The sequence below is a fragment of the Mirounga angustirostris genome, unplaced genomic scaffold (genome assembly GCF_029215605.1).
Source record: "Mirounga angustirostris isolate CCGP_5_RB_7025 unplaced genomic scaffold, mMirAng1.0.hap1 SCAF_1, whole genome shotgun sequence".
Taxonomy (NCBI): Eukaryota; Metazoa; Chordata; class Mammalia; order Carnivora; family Phocidae; genus Mirounga; species Mirounga angustirostris.
The window spans coordinates 60669748-60687587 of record NW_026991709.1 but is presented as its reverse complement, the minus strand read 5'-3'; the positions used below and the strand labels follow the sequence as shown (position 1 = coordinate 60687587).

The 17840-nt window shown below is 38.1% G+C and overlaps 1 protein-coding gene across 1 annotated transcript in view; it reads left to right on the top strand.

Annotated features, from left to right (window-relative positions):
• Positions 1 to 17840, top strand: part of LSAMP (limbic system associated membrane protein) — a 658124-nt gene that overhangs the window by 575371 nt on the left and 64913 nt on the right. The gene's annotated exons all lie outside the window — the stretch shown is intronic.

The window sequence follows — 17840 nt, the reverse complement described above, 5'->3', positions numbered from 1 at the left end:
TCTGTTCCTTTTTAAAACAGCTTTAGTCAGTCTCCAAAATAATTCTCTTTACCTAATATGAAGATTATTTCCATTCACCTATTATTACTACATTTTTAAAATATACATAGAGCTGTCTCTTTTGTTCATAATTTTGCAAAAATCAAATTCAGTCACTGTGACATCCAACTATCAAGTCAATTGTAGGCATCACATACTCAGAGTCACTGATTTGTTAATGTTCAAATTTTCCAATTACTCCATTCTCTGCTTTTAGGAGCCACTTTTGCAGAAACTTAATTATATCCTAATCATACACAATAATTGTTTTCTTATTAAAACAAGATTTAAGAAATTAGTTGAGTCTCTCAGCCATTTGGACTTACCATTAATGTCACGTCCCTCATTTATTTTTGACTCCATTCACTCAGTTATGTTCTCATAAAACCTCATAAGGTTTTAAAAAAATACTTCTTTTCTAGTTTTAATCATTTGTGCCAACCCTAACTCATTCTTCTTTTGTAGACTTTTTCTTTTTTTTTCACTTCTAAGTTAAAATACCCTACCATTTCTTTATGGAACCTGTGGCTTAATAGTGAATAAATAGAAAATAGCCAGAATTACTACCCCACACTTGATTCAGATCCAAGATTCCTACGGAACCCCAAATGAAGACTCAATGCTTGCTCAGGAACCCCATCAGCTACATTTGGGGTCAATTTCTATTCACTCACTGTCTGTGTACACTCTCTATGTGATGCACACTGTAGGCCCAATTATATACCCATCCCCTCCAGTGCAGGGAGTACCCACACAATCTTTTTTTTTAAGATTTATTTTTTTTTATTTTAGAGAGCTAGAGAGAGAGAACATAGTGGGAGAGGGAGATGCAGAGGGAGAAGGAGAGAGAAACTCAAGCAGAGTCCACGCTGAGTACAGAGCCTGATTCAGAACTTGATCTCATGACCCCCTGAGATCACGACCTGAGCCAAAATCAAGAGTGGGATGCTTAACCGACTGGGCCACCCAGGCGACTGGGTCACCCCCCTGCCCCCACAGTCTTGTTATTATTTCCCAGCTCTCGTTCCACCAAAGTACAGGCATACCAGGAATCTCTTAACCCAACCACTTTTTCTTCTATTTACCTTTCTACTTACCTTCTTGCCTCCTGACCTTAAAATTTCTCATCTTTTTAAATCACTTCTCTTTTCTCTTACCCAGATATGTTCTAATAGACCACAGTGTAACAAAATCTTCTGTTTATTCAAGATATTCCCAAACTGTAGTCAGTGGTCTACTTTTTCCAGAAGCAATTGATGAAAGAGGACTTTAGAAACTGAAAAAGAAAAGAATTAAATAATCCTTTGGAATTTAGTGTAATAGGAGTTCACATCTATTTCTTTTTCTCTTTCAGTCTTATCTGCCTTATTATCCCTATATCACACAAATTCTTGCATATAGCCATCCACCCACATGCCCAGCATGAGAAAGGAAGGAAACAGAGCTGGATTTGATCAGCATAAGGTAAACTCAGCAGGATGAGAGCACTGGGGCCAGAATATCACAACCATAAAAACAGAAATGGGAGTGCAAAAGTAAGAATGGCGAGTGAGGGAGGGTAGGGGGTTGGGGAGAAGCCACCAGCAAATTCCTTTGGTATTAATACTACCCAGTAAATCAGTACTTATTTCATATTAATGTGATATACAGAAATTAAAATTTCAAAGTAGAGTAACTTCGTGATTATTCAATTTATGAAAGGATTAACAATAATTTTTTTAATAGCATACTCCTCTATGCTATTTCAAATATGACTCTATTTACAGAAACTTTATTACATAACTTTTTAAGAACATGGCTCTTGAATAAAATAAGGTGTATCAAGCATGTATGGATTTAGGGAAAAAAAATAGGAAATTGTGAATCAAGAAAATCATTTATAGGGCCAGCAATTATTGGACCAGAATATGTCTGGAGAAATCCAGAAAAAAATAAAAATAAACCCCAAGAATTTGGGGGGAAGAGCTAATATCTTACTCAAATTTTTATTCCTAGTATCTGGAACAAAGTAGATGATTGTCTTAGGGCAGGTTCCTTAGACACAGAGCCTGAGACAGGGATATAGGGGTTTGTGATTTATTGAGAAGTGTTCCTCAGGAAAAACTTGTAAGTGGGAGAAAAGTGGAATAGAGAAGGGGAAAGGGCTTAAAGAAATAGTACCTCAAGAAAATTCTCACCTTGTCCTGGTCCATGGTAAGGCTCTCATTTATACATAGCACTGCAGCATTATTCCACCATGAGACAGAAGGGCTGTGGGCTTTTTGGATCCTGAATCAGTCCATTATTACTCATTTGGGAACAGGTAAGTTGTAACCTAGGAATTCATGGACATTTTTGCTCCCATTTGCCAAAAATTCTCCAGAGAAGGCCACAGGTATGAACTACTAATGGTAGTTTTCATGTAAGCCAGGAAATAGGTATACCTTCTGGAAAGGGAATCCAGACTGGCTACCTAAAGCATCAACTGCAGTTACCCATAAATATTTATTAGATGAGTGAAGAGGTAAGTATGTCCTAATCTGACTCTAAACCAACGTCACATTTTATAGGGCTTGGGTATTTTCTGATTTTTTAAATATTTATGTATTTATTTTAGAAAGACAGAGAAATAGCATGGGGGAGTGGGGAAGGGGATAGGAAGAATCCTTGAGCAGACTCCCTACTGAGTGGGAAGCCCAAGGAGGGGCCCAATTGCAGGACCCTGAGATCATGACCTGAGCCGAAATCAAGAGTCTGCTGCTTAAACGACTGAACCACCCAGGCTCCCCTATTTTCTGATTTTTTGTTATGACCATGAATTTTATTCAGCATACTGCACATGTCCTATCTGGCTTAATCAGTGTCATTTTGGAACTCACATTTAAATAACAAGTGAATATAAACAACAACCAAGTCCAGAAACACAACCGGTCAAGAAACAATAAAAGAAGGTTTGCTCTGTATAGCTTTCATTGACAGGGTAAAAGCAACAAGGTTCATAAGCAGCTGGATGCATGAGACCATAAGTAAGGTGAGCAGAACATACACTAGAAGAGCACATCAAAGCAAGGACCCAAACAATGCAGAATGGCTCTATAATCCTGGGCAAAAAGAATAATTGGAAATACAGGGTAGGAAAGTGACACCCAAACATGAATTGCTCTTTCTAAATAGGCCTAACATAGGTCCTCAAATGGTAGAAGGCACAGGGATAACTTATTTTACTGATCCTGGGGAAGTTTTCAAGCGCACAGGCTAACAAAGAGCAATGGTTATGTGTTAACTCTTTACCTGAACACAGGTAGATCGCCACTTTTAGTAGCAACATCTGTGAATGCAAATGGCGAGACTATTAAAATGTTACTTGTTCATTTAGAGCATTAATAACTTTAGGTGTAAGGATAATATAATCTCCCTGGAAATGGCACTTAAAGTACTGTGTACATTATTTTGACACAGCAGATTTTGAATACTTAGGCTTCAATCCAACCATGGTCTTTTAGTCTGATTTTCTAACTCATTAAAAATATTCTCCATTTGCTACTAAGTGATTACATAAATTTTACTCATAATCCTGAACTTAGATTTTTCTGAATGATTTGGAAGTGTTGGTAAGTAAACAGAACTTTCAGTGTGGCCCTTTATTTTGTAGAGACTTTGAGTATCTCAAGGGGAAAAAGTTGGTTGTCAAGTATTTATCTCTGTTAATGATATCCTTTGGTGGTAAGCAACAGAAACTAACTGACCTAGCATAGGGAAAAGCAGAGAATTTATTAGAAATTTGCAGGAATAAATCATTGACTTGAAGGAAAAGCTGAACAGTATGTCTTTGTTAAGGGAAAAATAAGACAACTCTTACTCAGGAGATGTTTGGGGTCTTTTTCTGTAGCATGATGCTATTAATGAAACTCATAATGTGAGACTTTCCATTTAAGTTTCACATTTCCAAGAGAGAGTTTTATTAGTATAGCTTAAGTTGTTTTTCCCCTGGAATCAGCTAGCCTGTCCAGAGGCAAGTAACACAGAAATGGTCACCAGAGAAATCACTGATGTCCAAGCATCCATTCATTTTATGTTGGCTTCAGCCTTAGAGTTTGTTCCTTGATGTCTATGATCATCAGTGTGTTCAAATCTGTGAGAGTTTTAAAATTTATTTTTATTTATGTGTTTCTTTAATGGGTCTTAATGTTTACACATAATTAGAACATTTTTAATGTGGAATTAAATGAATTTAGATTCATAGGTACTAAGATTATATTTAATGCTAGCATTTTAAAATCAAATAAGCATTTGATCTGTCAATCAAGGGTTGCCATAAAAACTTTTTTTTAAGTGAAGGATTGGGAGAAAAAAGACTGTATTTGTGGTACTCAGTGCTCACAGGCATGGCTTTTAGTTTTACCTGGGCTTCCTTTTTGAAAATCTTAATGAGATGCCATTATTTCTCATCTACACATTGGCTTACCCAATCAGCCAATTCTCAAATGTTCAAGGCTTGCTGTCTAATTTTAAAATTGTCACTCAAGTGTGAGCCCCTGAAGAGCCTTCCATCTATGTAGTCCCATGCTTAGTGGAGTATATTACAGGCACTAATGACATGTTTGTTGAATGGGTGAGAAAACAAATGACTACATCTCTTCTTCCTATCTTCTAACATCAGCTTTTCATTTATTATTAACAATATAAACTAGTGTATACAAACTCTGAAGAGACACATAAAACCCAGATTGGTCAGAGTTTACACCCAATAGTAACTAATAAATGCTTCAGTGATGAAGGTGGAATTTGAAATTCTTTAGCAGTATAAAGTTTGAGCTTTATCTTTGGGTTCCATTTACTCATTTATGAGTAAGTATCCAATGGCTTAGGTAATTTAAAATTGACAATTTCATTAATTTTATTAAACCCACACACTTATGGACCTGTGTCAGGGGTAGACTAGTGTGTCTCCACAATAAATCTGAACCCATTTACCTGCTTGGCTGGACTTGTACTTCTTAGATCATAAAATTTGTCCTTTGTAAGCCCAAGGAATGGTAATAATGATGCAAACTTGACTGAACTTGCATCCCCAAAGGCATGAAAGTGGTTATTTAGGACCTATCATAAATTCACTGTCATGTAGCTTTTGTCAAAATTTTGAGATGTGGATACTACAGGTCTGGAGTAATGTATTCAATTTGCAGATGGTGCAAATAACAGGGCTTCAGAAGCATCAGGATCAACTACTCAATTTGACCCCGTATTTCACCAAAACTAATTATTCACCAAATCCTTTTCAGCTGCCACATATGAGGATCCATTCCCAAGTAATTCTCACTTATTTCTGGAGTTGTTTACATGTGGTATCATTGTTATTATTATTATTACACTTCTATTATAGAATAGCACCTCCTTAAAATACCAAATAAATTTTTCATTGGTTAATTTCTAAAGCAGATGCATTCTTTTACTTTGTCACTCTTTATAACTGGCACAAAAATGCTTCATCCTTTTTTTTTTAATACAAAGTTATATCTTATAACCAGTGGTAATAGGCTTGGCGCAAAGTACCCTCCATCACCTTTCCCTTACTCCTCTTCCACCTAGATTGTCTCATGCTGAAACACACTACTTGTTTGGAGAGGACACTGATGAAAAGTCTCACTTCCCTGTGAAAGTCTCCCTTCTAAGTCATGATTAACTCTCCATGACTCTGTGGATGCTGAGAACTCTCATTTTAGTCATTGGCAGCCACCTGCATCATAAGTGTTACAGAGCAGTTGTGCCTCTGGGTATGGCTCAGGGAGATGGGGCTCATTGGCCTGATGGCATGCATCCTACCCCATTGTATTTAAAGATGCTATTTATTTATTTATTTGTCAGAGAGAGAGAGAGAAAACACACAAGCAGGGGGAGCAGCAGGCAGAGGGAGAGGGAGAGACAGGTTCCCCGCTGAAGAAGGAGCCCGATGTGGGACTCAGTCCCAGGACCCTGGGATCATGACCTGAGCCGAAGGCAGATGCTTAACCAACAGAGCCACCCGAGTGTCCCCCTACCCCATTGTGTTTAAATACCTGAATTGTAGCAAAAGATCAAAACATCTCTTTCAGCACTTATTACTGCACATCATCATCATTTGTTTGCTTAGCTATCTCTCCAGTCGCCTGTGATCTGCCTAAGAGTGGGAGCGACATTTTATTTATGTTTGCAGCCCCCTCCTCAAAATAGCACAGTGCCTGGTAATAGTGATGTTTCAACTGACCAAAGGATTCCCTTGCTGAAGTACACACAGAGATGACCATATGATTGGGAGCATCAACCACAAAGTCACGCATTTGTGGCAGCAAAGTGAAAATAAAACAAAACTGCAAAATGAGAGAAGGGAGAAGGATGTGTTAAAAATCTAGACTTTCCTCTACTGCCAGTCAGGAATTGATGGCTTTTATGGAACGAAATACTGAACTCTGGGCTTGTGTTCTTGATGGGATCGGCACATAATACTGATAAGATCTGAGCTACATTGTCATTCATTTCTTAGTTTTTATAGACATTGCATTCATGTATAAATGTTTGAAAAAAACTACTCATTTTGAAATGTTATGTCTGTGAATAAAATATGTACATGTATTTGAGACTCGGTCTGACACCACAACAGTATATTTAAGATAAACTATTTATCTTCCACAAACACATTTCAGTGTTTTAACACATCCATTTGTTTTCTGGAATGAAGGCAGAGGCATGAGGATGGGAGGAAGGGAGGGTGAGAGGGAGGCAGGAAGGAGAAGGAAACAGTCAGGGAGCTTTGTGTTTTGATATTTCAGCTTTCCTCTTGATGGCAAAATCCTAACTGGAATATGGTTTTGTTATCCCGGATGTCAGTTCACAAATCATGAATTAAGCAGCTCAAGCCAAGTGGCACCTAGCAGTAAAACTGGCATTTCTCAAAATATTGGCAGATCGAGCGAGCAACTGTTGATTTTAAATGTTTAATGAGCAATATGTTACTTATTCCGGTAATATTGTTGTGTTTGCCTAACCTTTCTCAGACTGCCTCCTTCTGCTTTATTGCTGGCAGGCTTCCAAAAAGGAAGGGTTGAGTTAGAGGGGGGAGAGAGTATGGACAGAATGAGGAAAACCGTAAGAAGAAAAAGCTAATTAAAACTGCTCTCCTGATAATGGAGAATTAGCCATGTCTTGTTGGAATCATAACTTGAGGACTTATATGGTGTTATGGAATCCCAACATGTTGTTCTTCACATGTTTATGATCACAGTGAGCGAAAAAAGAATAGAGGAAGAAAAAAAATGGACTGGAAAGAGGATAAAACTGCGAGCTGGTGGTTGAAATGAGCAGCACAGGGTACCTGGGAAGTCCTGAGTGAGATCTTCAAAGTGAGATCATGATTACAGGCATCTGGGCGGAGCGACTCTGCACATGATTAAGATGAAGGAGTCTTGGTCCAAAGAATGAACCCATGGCAGGATTACAACAGAAATAAATCAACAGAGTAAAGAGTAAGGGGAAATCAATAGTACCTTCATACTCTGTGGCAGAAAGCACTTGGCTTTTTGGTTCCCCTTACAGATAAACGCTACAGAAACATGCTCTCATTCCTTCGCAGTCCTGATTGGTGAGCCCGAACACATCATTGGTCGGTCTGTGTGAAATACCTGACGGAAATTAAAACTTCATCAAGGTTAAGTTAATGAGTGCTATACAAACCATGGGTATGATTTGTTGCTCCAAAAAACAATTTGTTTTCTTTATCAGAACCATTTCTTTTAGCAAATGTGAATGCAGAACTCGAGGAATTACTGAGTAAGTTTGAAATCCTCTACAGGTCTAATGCAAATAATTCATGCAGAAGATCTGGATCAGTAGGGGCATTAAAGTAGAGATAACCATATGACTGATTAGCATAAAAAATTAGCTACAGAGACAAATCTCCCAAACAGAGCCCTCATTATAGTTTGGAACAGAAAGGAATTCCTCAGTGCTCTAAGAATTAAAACGAGAGGAGAAAAAAAATCAATTCTCTGTTTGTGGAAGTTAGGAGAGGATTTTACCTTTATAGAAATACACCATCAACCTGGTGTAAGTAGCATAACAATGTTACTTACAGAATTAGGAATTTTGTTCCTACACTTCAGAAGGAAAACATTGTGCAGAAGCTCATCTATGGTCGAATTTTGTAAAGTTACTTCAAAATATATGCCTATTTGCGCTCTTCTGTGATTATGCTCCTGTAGAGAGGAACTGTGATTTTCCTTAATGCAGTCATAGGTCTGTTTTTGGTATTGAGTTCAAGAACCCTGGGAGTGATGCTAATGAGGTCAGAAAAACAAGGACAGTCTCCATAATCTAGAGAGCTTCACTTTATCCTTTGACCACAGTCTTTAACCCTGGCAGCGACCCCTCAAATGAATATTCAACACAATAGCAGTGGCTAGTCAAAAAAATAATTTCAGATTCATCATTAAGAAGTCATCACTTATTGAGTATCTACTATGTGATAGGCACAGTGTATAGTGGTATTTGGGATAATATAATTATTCTGTACCCTTTAGTAATAGGTTTCTATTTATAGAGATATGGCTACAGTGCAGCAAATTTGATAACCCATCACATTTGTTAAAATGAAATGCAGTAACCACTTATAAAACCCCTACTCTAATCTCTCGCTCAATTAAATATTTCAGTGCAGAAATGAGTGAGGGTATTAAAAAAAATCTTATTTGAGAAACGAAGATAAAGAATACAATTGAAACAAATAAATTCAAACAATAGATTAAGGTTACTTGGTTTGCTTCCTCTGATAGGAAAAAAAGATGATATCTCTTCTGAGAAAAATATTTGGATGAGGATCTCTAGAATAATTTGTGACTTGGACTGAAAGTAAACAGTTTGTGTTATATTTCATTCACGGTCTAATTTCTAATCTATTTTTTGAAGTTGTTATAAAAAATAAGACAAACAATATTCTTTCATATGGTTGTTGTGAGAATTACCTGAAATAATATAGATGTGTATAGAAAACGCCCTATAAATAATAGCTATTTCTGTTAACATTTTTCTCTTTTATTTGAAGAAACACTTCATTTATTGTGTTTTATTTTGTTTTGTTTAAGCACCTACTATGTTCTGTGAACTCCTTCCTTGTTAATAAAATACTTATCCTTAAGATCTCCATTTACATGGTTTTTTCTTGGGTGATCTTGCCTTCTTAGCATCAAACAGGGTTGTAACTTAGACTTACCCAAATTATTTCTCTCTCTCACACACACACACAAAGAGACACACACACCACAACCTCTACCCTCCTCACACACATACACATTTGAGATGGCAAGCTTCATAAAAGTGAAAATGGGTTGATTTTGTTTACTGCTGTGTCTTCAGCACCTAGCACGGTGTCTGGCATGTAGTGGACAATCAATCATATATTTAGTTGAATGTAAGTATAAATAAATATACAAGTCAATAAATGAAGAGGGGAATATAAAGATAAATAGGCCTGGAGACCTAACTTTGTGAATTTCATAGTCTGGCTGGGGAGACAGAAATGTATACAAATGATGTCAGTGCAACCTGACCTAGGTCACCATAACTGTATGAACAAAATTATTGGAGCATAGGGAGAATTAAAAAAAAAAAAAAACTGGAGGCTAACAATAGGGGTAGTTTCAAGCAGGGATTAGGAGGAGGAGCAGAAGGGAACATGCTGAGAAAGACTTCATAAAAGAGATGTCACTTGGACTCGTTTTTGAAGGTTGAGTAGAAAAAGCACAGAAAGGAGAAGAATGTCTTTCTGGAGGAAAATGGACAGCAAGTATTGTTTGCATTAATCTGTACAATGAAATCTAAAAGCTCCAAATCCATTATGTCAAACAAAACAAATTGATGTTTTGCAATAGTCACAGGCAATATTCAAGGCTTGATTAGATTTAAATTTGCAATACAAATTCTGCAAATGCTCCAGGAGGGAAGAATAAACGTATGAGATGGCAGAAGCTCAGCATGTAAAATACTCCTAAGTGCTTGGGAACTCTGGCATCCCGCAAATGGGTAGTGGTTGGTTCCTTTGGGTATGCACTTTCATGGACTGACTCCTAGGGGACGATCAAACCCTGGGGTGGTCTGCAGAGGGGGCAAAGGAGGAGCAAGACAGAGGTTCTCTAGCAGTCTAAGGCAAAAGTGCTGTGAAGTTTAACTGTGAGCATTTATTTACATATATGTAGTGTTTGCTAATTGGCGCACGTTACCTATTTTGAACTTCTTAACCATCTTATAAGGCCATCAAGAAAGGGACTGACCTCTCTTTTACAGATGAGGAAAGTGAATTTTGGAGATTTTTAATGACTTGCCTGAAGTTAATGGGAAAACTGTAAACTCAGGTCCCTAAATCCAGTTTCAAGGCTGTTATACTATTCAACATTACTTATTTTGTAAAATAAAATGAAACAAACAGTAAAATAAGGTAGAATGATCAGGAAAATCAAATGTAAATGCTAGAGTAAATTTTCTGAATCTTTTGCTATATCAAAAAGTTTTCAAATCTAATCTAATTAGACTTTAATCACCAAATATCTCATATTTTAGGATACATGCCTCTTTTTTCCTCGATTTCTTCCATCTCGAGCTACAGATCTCCTTTCATTCTAGTCCCTTTTCCATATTTCTGAAATAGAACTTCTTTTTTTTTTTTAAAGATTTTATTTATTTATTGGACAGAGAGAGACACAGTGAGAGAGGGAACACCAGCAGGGGAGAGAGAGAGGGAGAAGCAGGCTCCCTGCAGAGCAGGGAGCCTGATGTGGGACTTGATCCCAGGACCCTGGGATCATGACCTGAGCCGAAGGCAGTCGCTTAACCGACTGAGCCACCCACGCGCCCCTGAAATAGAACTTCTGCTATAGTTTAAAAAGCATGGACTTTAGAGCTAGACCAAGCAGAATGCAAATCCTGATTCTGCCACTTACTAGCTTTATTTTTTTTTAATTTTTTTAAAGATTTTATTTATTTATTTGAGAGAGAGAGAAAGATTTTATTTATCTGAGAGCGAGACAGCACGTGCATGTGAGCTGAAGAGCTAAAAAGAGAACAGGAGCACTGGAGCCTGTGGCCGGGGGGAGGGGCAGAGGGAGGGCAGGGGCCTGGGGAGAAGCAGACTCCCCTGAGCAGGGAGTCCAACCTGGGCCTCCATCTCAGGACCCTGAGATCATGACCTGAGCCGAAGACAGACACTTAGAGGACTGAGCCACCCAGGCGCCTCTACCACTTACTAGCTTTATAATCTTGAAAAACGAATTCAGATCCTTGGTCCTCACCCACACTATAACTATATTGTGATGCTATAGTTCCTGAATTAACAAGTTTGTGTGGAATTGCTTAGCACATGCCTGATTTACAGTAAGCTCTCAATAAATATTTATTTGGTGAAGCAGTGTTCAGTTCTCTTCTCCTTCCCCACTATCTGTGTGATCTTAGGCCAAATACTTAATAACTCTGAACTTCAGTTTCCTCATCTTTAGAGGTAATAATGCTTTTATTACAGAGCTTTCAAGAAGGTTAAGTAATATAATTCATGTGGCATTCTTAGCACATAGTTTTCACTCAATAAATGCTTATGGTTCTTTCTCTTCCTTATTTTCATTCTGCACTCCATTTAAACTCTTCTATCCATGTTTCATCTTCAAGAATCTCAGGTCTATTTTCTTCCCTACCTCCTATTGTTATCCTTCTCCTGGCACTCATACCCCTTCTCTTTTCCAGATCCTACTTCTGATTTTCTCTTGTATTCCCCTCACTATTACCCTCTTCTTCATCCCTAATGCCTTTCCTCTTGTCTGTGCCAACTTTCAAGAGCTAAAGTAGAAACCAGGTAATGTCTAAAGGTGACAGATGGAGAAATCCCACCTGCCCAGAGGACTTTTCAAGCTGATCCAAACACTGAAGGATAAATGATTTAGATGTCTTTGATTTGGGAGCATAGAGACAACAAAATGTATTGAACAATAGAGATCCTCTTGACTCCTGCCTTCCATATGTGCATGTACACACACACACACACACATGCATACACACACACACATAAGCTTGCCCCAAAATTATGCATGTGATCACTTCCTCACTCATTCTTGTGAGTCCTTTTATCTTTGTATTTATATTTACTTTTCTTCACTCATTTTCAGAACTTCAGAAATAACAGAATATATAAATCAATAAAAATCTAAGAAGAAAGAAAAAAGGACATAAAAAGGGAGATGCTGAGATATGAATGACAACTTGGCATGTATGTTTTAATTCTTTTAGAACAAGCAGCATCCTCTTAACACTACTAGACAAGCTGTACACTTGTTCTGAGCAGCTTGTAACTTTCTTCTTTCTCACAAGGCACTCTGCTACATGGTATAAGGATGTTTCTGAGTCCAGCTGGTGATCACATTATGTCCTGAGGCAAAATGATTGATGGTATGTACCATACTTTTTCTAGCTTGTATAAAGCAGATGCTATTCCTGCTCTGCTCATTCACATAGGTGTTTAAATTTTCCTAGACTCTTACAAAACTTCAACAGTACCCCTGGAAAGTCAGGCAATAGGGCAACTTCATCCGAGATATAGAAAAAAAATGTAGGGGAGTAGGAACTTGGAGGTACTTTCTCTCTCCCTCTCTCTTTCTTTCTTTCTTCCTCTCCCGCCTTTCTCAATCTCTTTCTCTCTCTCACACACACACATACATACACACTACTTTCATGTTGGTTTTCTTTGGGTGGAGTTGCTCTTTGTACACTGGAATCATTTAAGCAGGGGTATCCTGTGTTTGGTATCTCTTTTATTCCAGCACTGAACAGCTAATATTGTTTTCCTTTAAGTCTCTGCCTTTCCTGAGACCTTCTAGGGCTTTGGAATCTTCAATAGTAAGGTTGATTTCCCAGGGCTACACCTTTCTAAGGATGATTGTCTTCCGATTTCCTATAGCCATTTTTTCTCTGACCCTGCTGAATGCACTTACTCTTAGTCTTGAGCATTGACCCAGGGCAAAGAGGAAAATGTAAAATAAGTTTGTGGGCGGGGGGGTATCTCTATGTTTCAGCGTCTAAACTTGTGGCCATTCCAAGCTGCCAGTCACTATGAGAATGTCATGCCATTTTTTCTGTGGTCCATCAATTTTAAGAACTCCCAGGCAGCATAAAATAAGAAAAAGTTTTAATGTCAATTTGGGATACTACTACTCTCAGAGGGTAAAACTTTTCAACTCTTGGAAATATGATTTTTAGTTTCATAATTTGAAAGCTCCATGACTTATTCTTGTGCATTTCTCTCCCATCTTATTGTTGAGCATTTGTGTGTGATTTCATATAATGGTTTTTCTCTGCTGTGGGTACCAAATGCTGTGCACCGTACAGGTTTGTGATCACCATCTTTCCAGCAGGCAAAAGAAATGCATGGGACCTTTTCAGCTTTTTTAGAAAGAAACAAGTATAAGGCTATTAGTCTGATTCTAACTTTTACGGCATTTCTCTTGGGAGCAACTCCACAGCAAGTGCTGCAATCTCTTCCCTAGAAAATAGTTCATCTCATACCCACAGTCAGAGCTTTGAAAGCTTTCCTTACGTGGTGGCTAGTTTATTGAGGCCGGGGCACAGGAACTGGTGAGTCAGGGTGCCTTGGTGAAGCTTTTGTACTCAAAATGTACATCAGCATCACCCCCACGGCGTTAAAATGCAGATCCCTAGGGCTCCCCATAAACCTACTAGACTAGAACTTCTGGAGCTGAGCCTAAGAGCCTTCCTTTTTAAAAGACATTCCCCTGTTGATTTTTCCTAGTTTGTGAGCCACTGCTTTCGATCGATATTTAGGGTGACCTAAAATGAAAGTTGACTCTTGGGTGTTGACACTACAATTATTTGAAAATAATTGCTTAAATCCTAGATCATAGAATGATCTCTCTGAAATACATTTTTGTTGTTACTTACTATATTACCTGATTTAAACACAACAGCCCAATAAAAAATGCAATTCTTCAGACTTGCATGTTAGAGTCTATTCCTTTATACCATCCAAATTAATGAATATTCACAGGAAAAGCAAGTTCAAGTTATTGATGACATGTTATCAATAAAATGGTTCCCTAAATAGTTATGTCCCCTTTCCGTTTTAGTGTTGTCTTATTATGCTTTGTTGTATCTTCCCAGCACAGTGCTGGGTGTGTAATAATTGTCAAATTAAATTCTCTAATATGCTTTCTATTCTGAGGAGCTGGTACTCCTCAAAGATTACAAAGGGAGAGCTACACTTCCTGTATTTCTCTCTCATCTCTTTCATTCTCTCTCTCGCTCTCTCTCTAGCATGAGAGAGAGGGTTCATCTTTATGAGGAACCCAAGGATGTCAAATAATCTCCTGACCATATTTGGTTTTTCATTTATGGCTATCAAAGTTTGGACTATCAGGAGTTGATCTACCATCCCTATCATTGCTTGATTTTAGTTTATTCCTTGAACATAATTGCACTGATGTGTCCTTTGGAAACTATTTCAATGGTTTTCAAACTATTGGCTAAGGAACACTGGTGTTCCAGAAACTAAACTTAGTGGTTCTGCTGCTAAATGGAATATTGGCATTCTTTTACTGATTCATAGAATTCATAGAATTCTGCTGAACAGAATTTTATTGATTGAAGGTTGTCCCAAGAAACATTCTTAAATTTTTTGATGTTTACAACATTTTTTTTTCTGAATTAAAATTTAATGGTGTCCAATTTGGATAAGCACAAAATCACATAATCAAATATTTAGCTTTTTGTATTTGGATTTCTTGTTAGACAAAGACTACTATGATTTTTGGAGTGCTCTGCTACCTGAAAAATTTGAGAACCTGTATCCTGAATTGTAATTTGGAAAAGTTATAAAAAAGTATCTTTTCCAGCAAATGGAGATTAAATCTATATGATTAAATTTTGTGAAATTACTTTTAAACTTTCTTTCTATCAAACTTCATTTTAAATGTGCCTCAAGTTTCTTATTTTTGACCCTTTAGTAAAGACTATATTCTTGCTAATTTGGAGAATAATTCCACATTCCTGCTAACCCAAATTCAGTCACTTACCTTTCTCCAGCTTTCCCTGAATGTATTTTACTCTCTTTCTCTCTCTCTCTCTTTCTTCTCATTTTCTTCCGAATATCTCTCATCCTTAAGTTGCCTTATGATATTCCAACTTTGACTTCTTAATGGAGAGAAGAACAGATTACTAAATGGCCAGTGCTTGGATAGGGGAAGGAGGAGGTCAAGCATCTGACTATTTTGGAACTGCATCTTCTTTTGATTAATGTGGTTGCAACCTAAACATGCTCTACCTAAGGTTTAACTAGTCTCACTGGAGCCCGTGCAGTTCATGGCAATGGCCAATAACTCTCATCCATGACAGCACTTGACAGCTCTCTGGGTAAACATTCCATTAGATAAGAATTGAATATAGGAACAAAACTTTCATTATCTCTGCTGTGCAGAGAAAGCCTTGGTAACCTACTCAAGCCTAAACCTAAAGCCCTTGGACCACCTGGAATGATATCAGGACCAGGGATATTGTTTTCAAAAAATTATTTGGGCCTCCAGTCCTGTAAAGAGGACTGAAGGTTATCACTATGTTGTCGGGAATGACCACTCCAAACTTTTGTGACTCTTAAGCTTTCCTAACCCAGCCACCTTTGCAATCATGTGCTCATGTATTCACTTACTCTCAGATGTGTAGAATGACAGGTAATCACTTCTTAGCATGGTTATTTTTTTTTTAAGATTTTATTTATTTATTTGACAGAGAGACACAGCGAGATAGGGAACACAAGCAGGGGGAGGGGGAGAGGGAGAAGCAGGCTCCCCGCAGAGCAGGGAGCCCGATGCGGGACTCGATCCTGGGACTCCAGGATCATGACCTGAGCCGAAGGCAGTCGCTTAACCGACTGAGCCACCCAGGTGGCCTTAGCATGGTTATTTTTATGTCATATCCAAATGAAGTCTTTCTGTGAGCAGGCCTAGGGTCAACCAACCTCTGTCAATAAACCTCTGTCTGCCCTGACTGCCAACAGGCTGATTTTGTTGGTATCTATAAGTCTACTGTAGGCTGCAACGGTCCAGTACTATTTTCTCCCTGCTCTTATGCTTCCCCATGGTCTGCTTCACTTGATTTCTTTCTATGACCTCCCTGTACCTTCTTGTTTGCTGAAGGAACTTCCCTCTCATTTTTCTTCCTTCACATCTTCCCTGTGATCTCCTCTGTGGCTGACCACAGCCAGTCAGTAGCTAAGTTTGCCTTCAGGTAAAACCATCTGTGCAAAGAGGGTGATTTGAAGTGCTTCACTTATTTCACCTTGAAATTTTAAGGTTTTCTTTTCAGGCCAGGAACCTAAAATTTCATCAGTAAATGTTGCATTGAGATCCTGATATAATCAGGTTTAGCCTTTAGGAAACCAACAGTATTTTAGAATAGCATACAAGGAAGGGAATACTGAGGAAATTTGAAAGCCTAGGATTTATTGAAGGTATTCCAAGACCTTCTACTGAGAATTTACCCAACTATCTTCTGAAGAACTGGCAATTAATTGTTCTCATCAAGATATGAATCAGCAAGTTTAAAAAACCACCTAGCATGACCTCAAATGGACCTGAAGATTTTTAATATGTTTTATATCTATTCCAGGACTGACTTATTTGGGGGTATATACGACATGTATAGACACGTCCTCTTTATCCATATCTGCACCTAATTTCATATCAAGATTTAGATATTAATAAGAATGATTTTCTGTCTCAGTATTTACTGCTTCTTTCTTAGTTACCTCAAACATTTAGATATGCGAAGCCAGAATTGTGTAAAATGTGATATCCGAACTGTGACCACCCCCCATCCCTAGCAGTGTCCTCTTCTTCCATTCTAGTCCTTGTAGTTCCCCAGAACCCATTCCCGCAAGTACCTATCCTGATTGCCTGCATTCTGACAAGTCCCTTAGGTGTTAATTGAGAATTAAGACGTTAACTGATAAAAGGTATAACCACTTGCATTAATATTTGCATCGCACAAAGAGTCTTAATGGGAAAATAATTAAGCTTTAAAGTTTGATTTCTTTGAGGCAATTTATCCTGCCTGGCAACCTGTCAAATCTCTCCAGGCAGGCAGCCCCCGCTTTGCATCACCTAATCTGCCTACACCTCATGCTGGCCACATATAATTTCAGTGTAACTCTGCAACCAGACTATCAGAGTGTGGAGGGGGATAGCTCGGAATCTTATGTAACATGATCCAAAGAAATTAAATCTCTCATCTGTTTATAAATTAATTTACTCCTAGAGGATCTTCCAATACTTGATAAGGTCAATAGCCATCCACCTGTCATTCTGCAAGTTCACAGTTAGTTTATCCACTGATCAAAGAAGATTTTGTAACAAAATTCATGTGTAATGGAGGTAAGAAAGGCAATTTGCGATTTGTTGCCCAACTTTGCGTATAAATGACCTATTCTTTGTTACTTTTACAATTTGAAAATCTAGTGGCCATGCCCAGCAAAACGTGGTGAATTGCAGGACAGAAAGGATAGGACAACAGATAATTGGGAATTGGGAGCCAGGCTTTGTTTAGAGTTCTAGGCAGGCCAGCAGGTAGTCAGCATTGGCTTTTGTCAGGAAGCTAGTGTCTCAAACTGGTAGGCAAGATGGAGATTAGTACCAGGAAGAGAGCTAAAACTTTTAAGATATGGTATAATGGTTAAAACACCAGAGTCACACAGACATCGTGGCTTTGCCCTTTACTATCTATGTGATGTTGGGAAAGTTCTTTTTAACTTT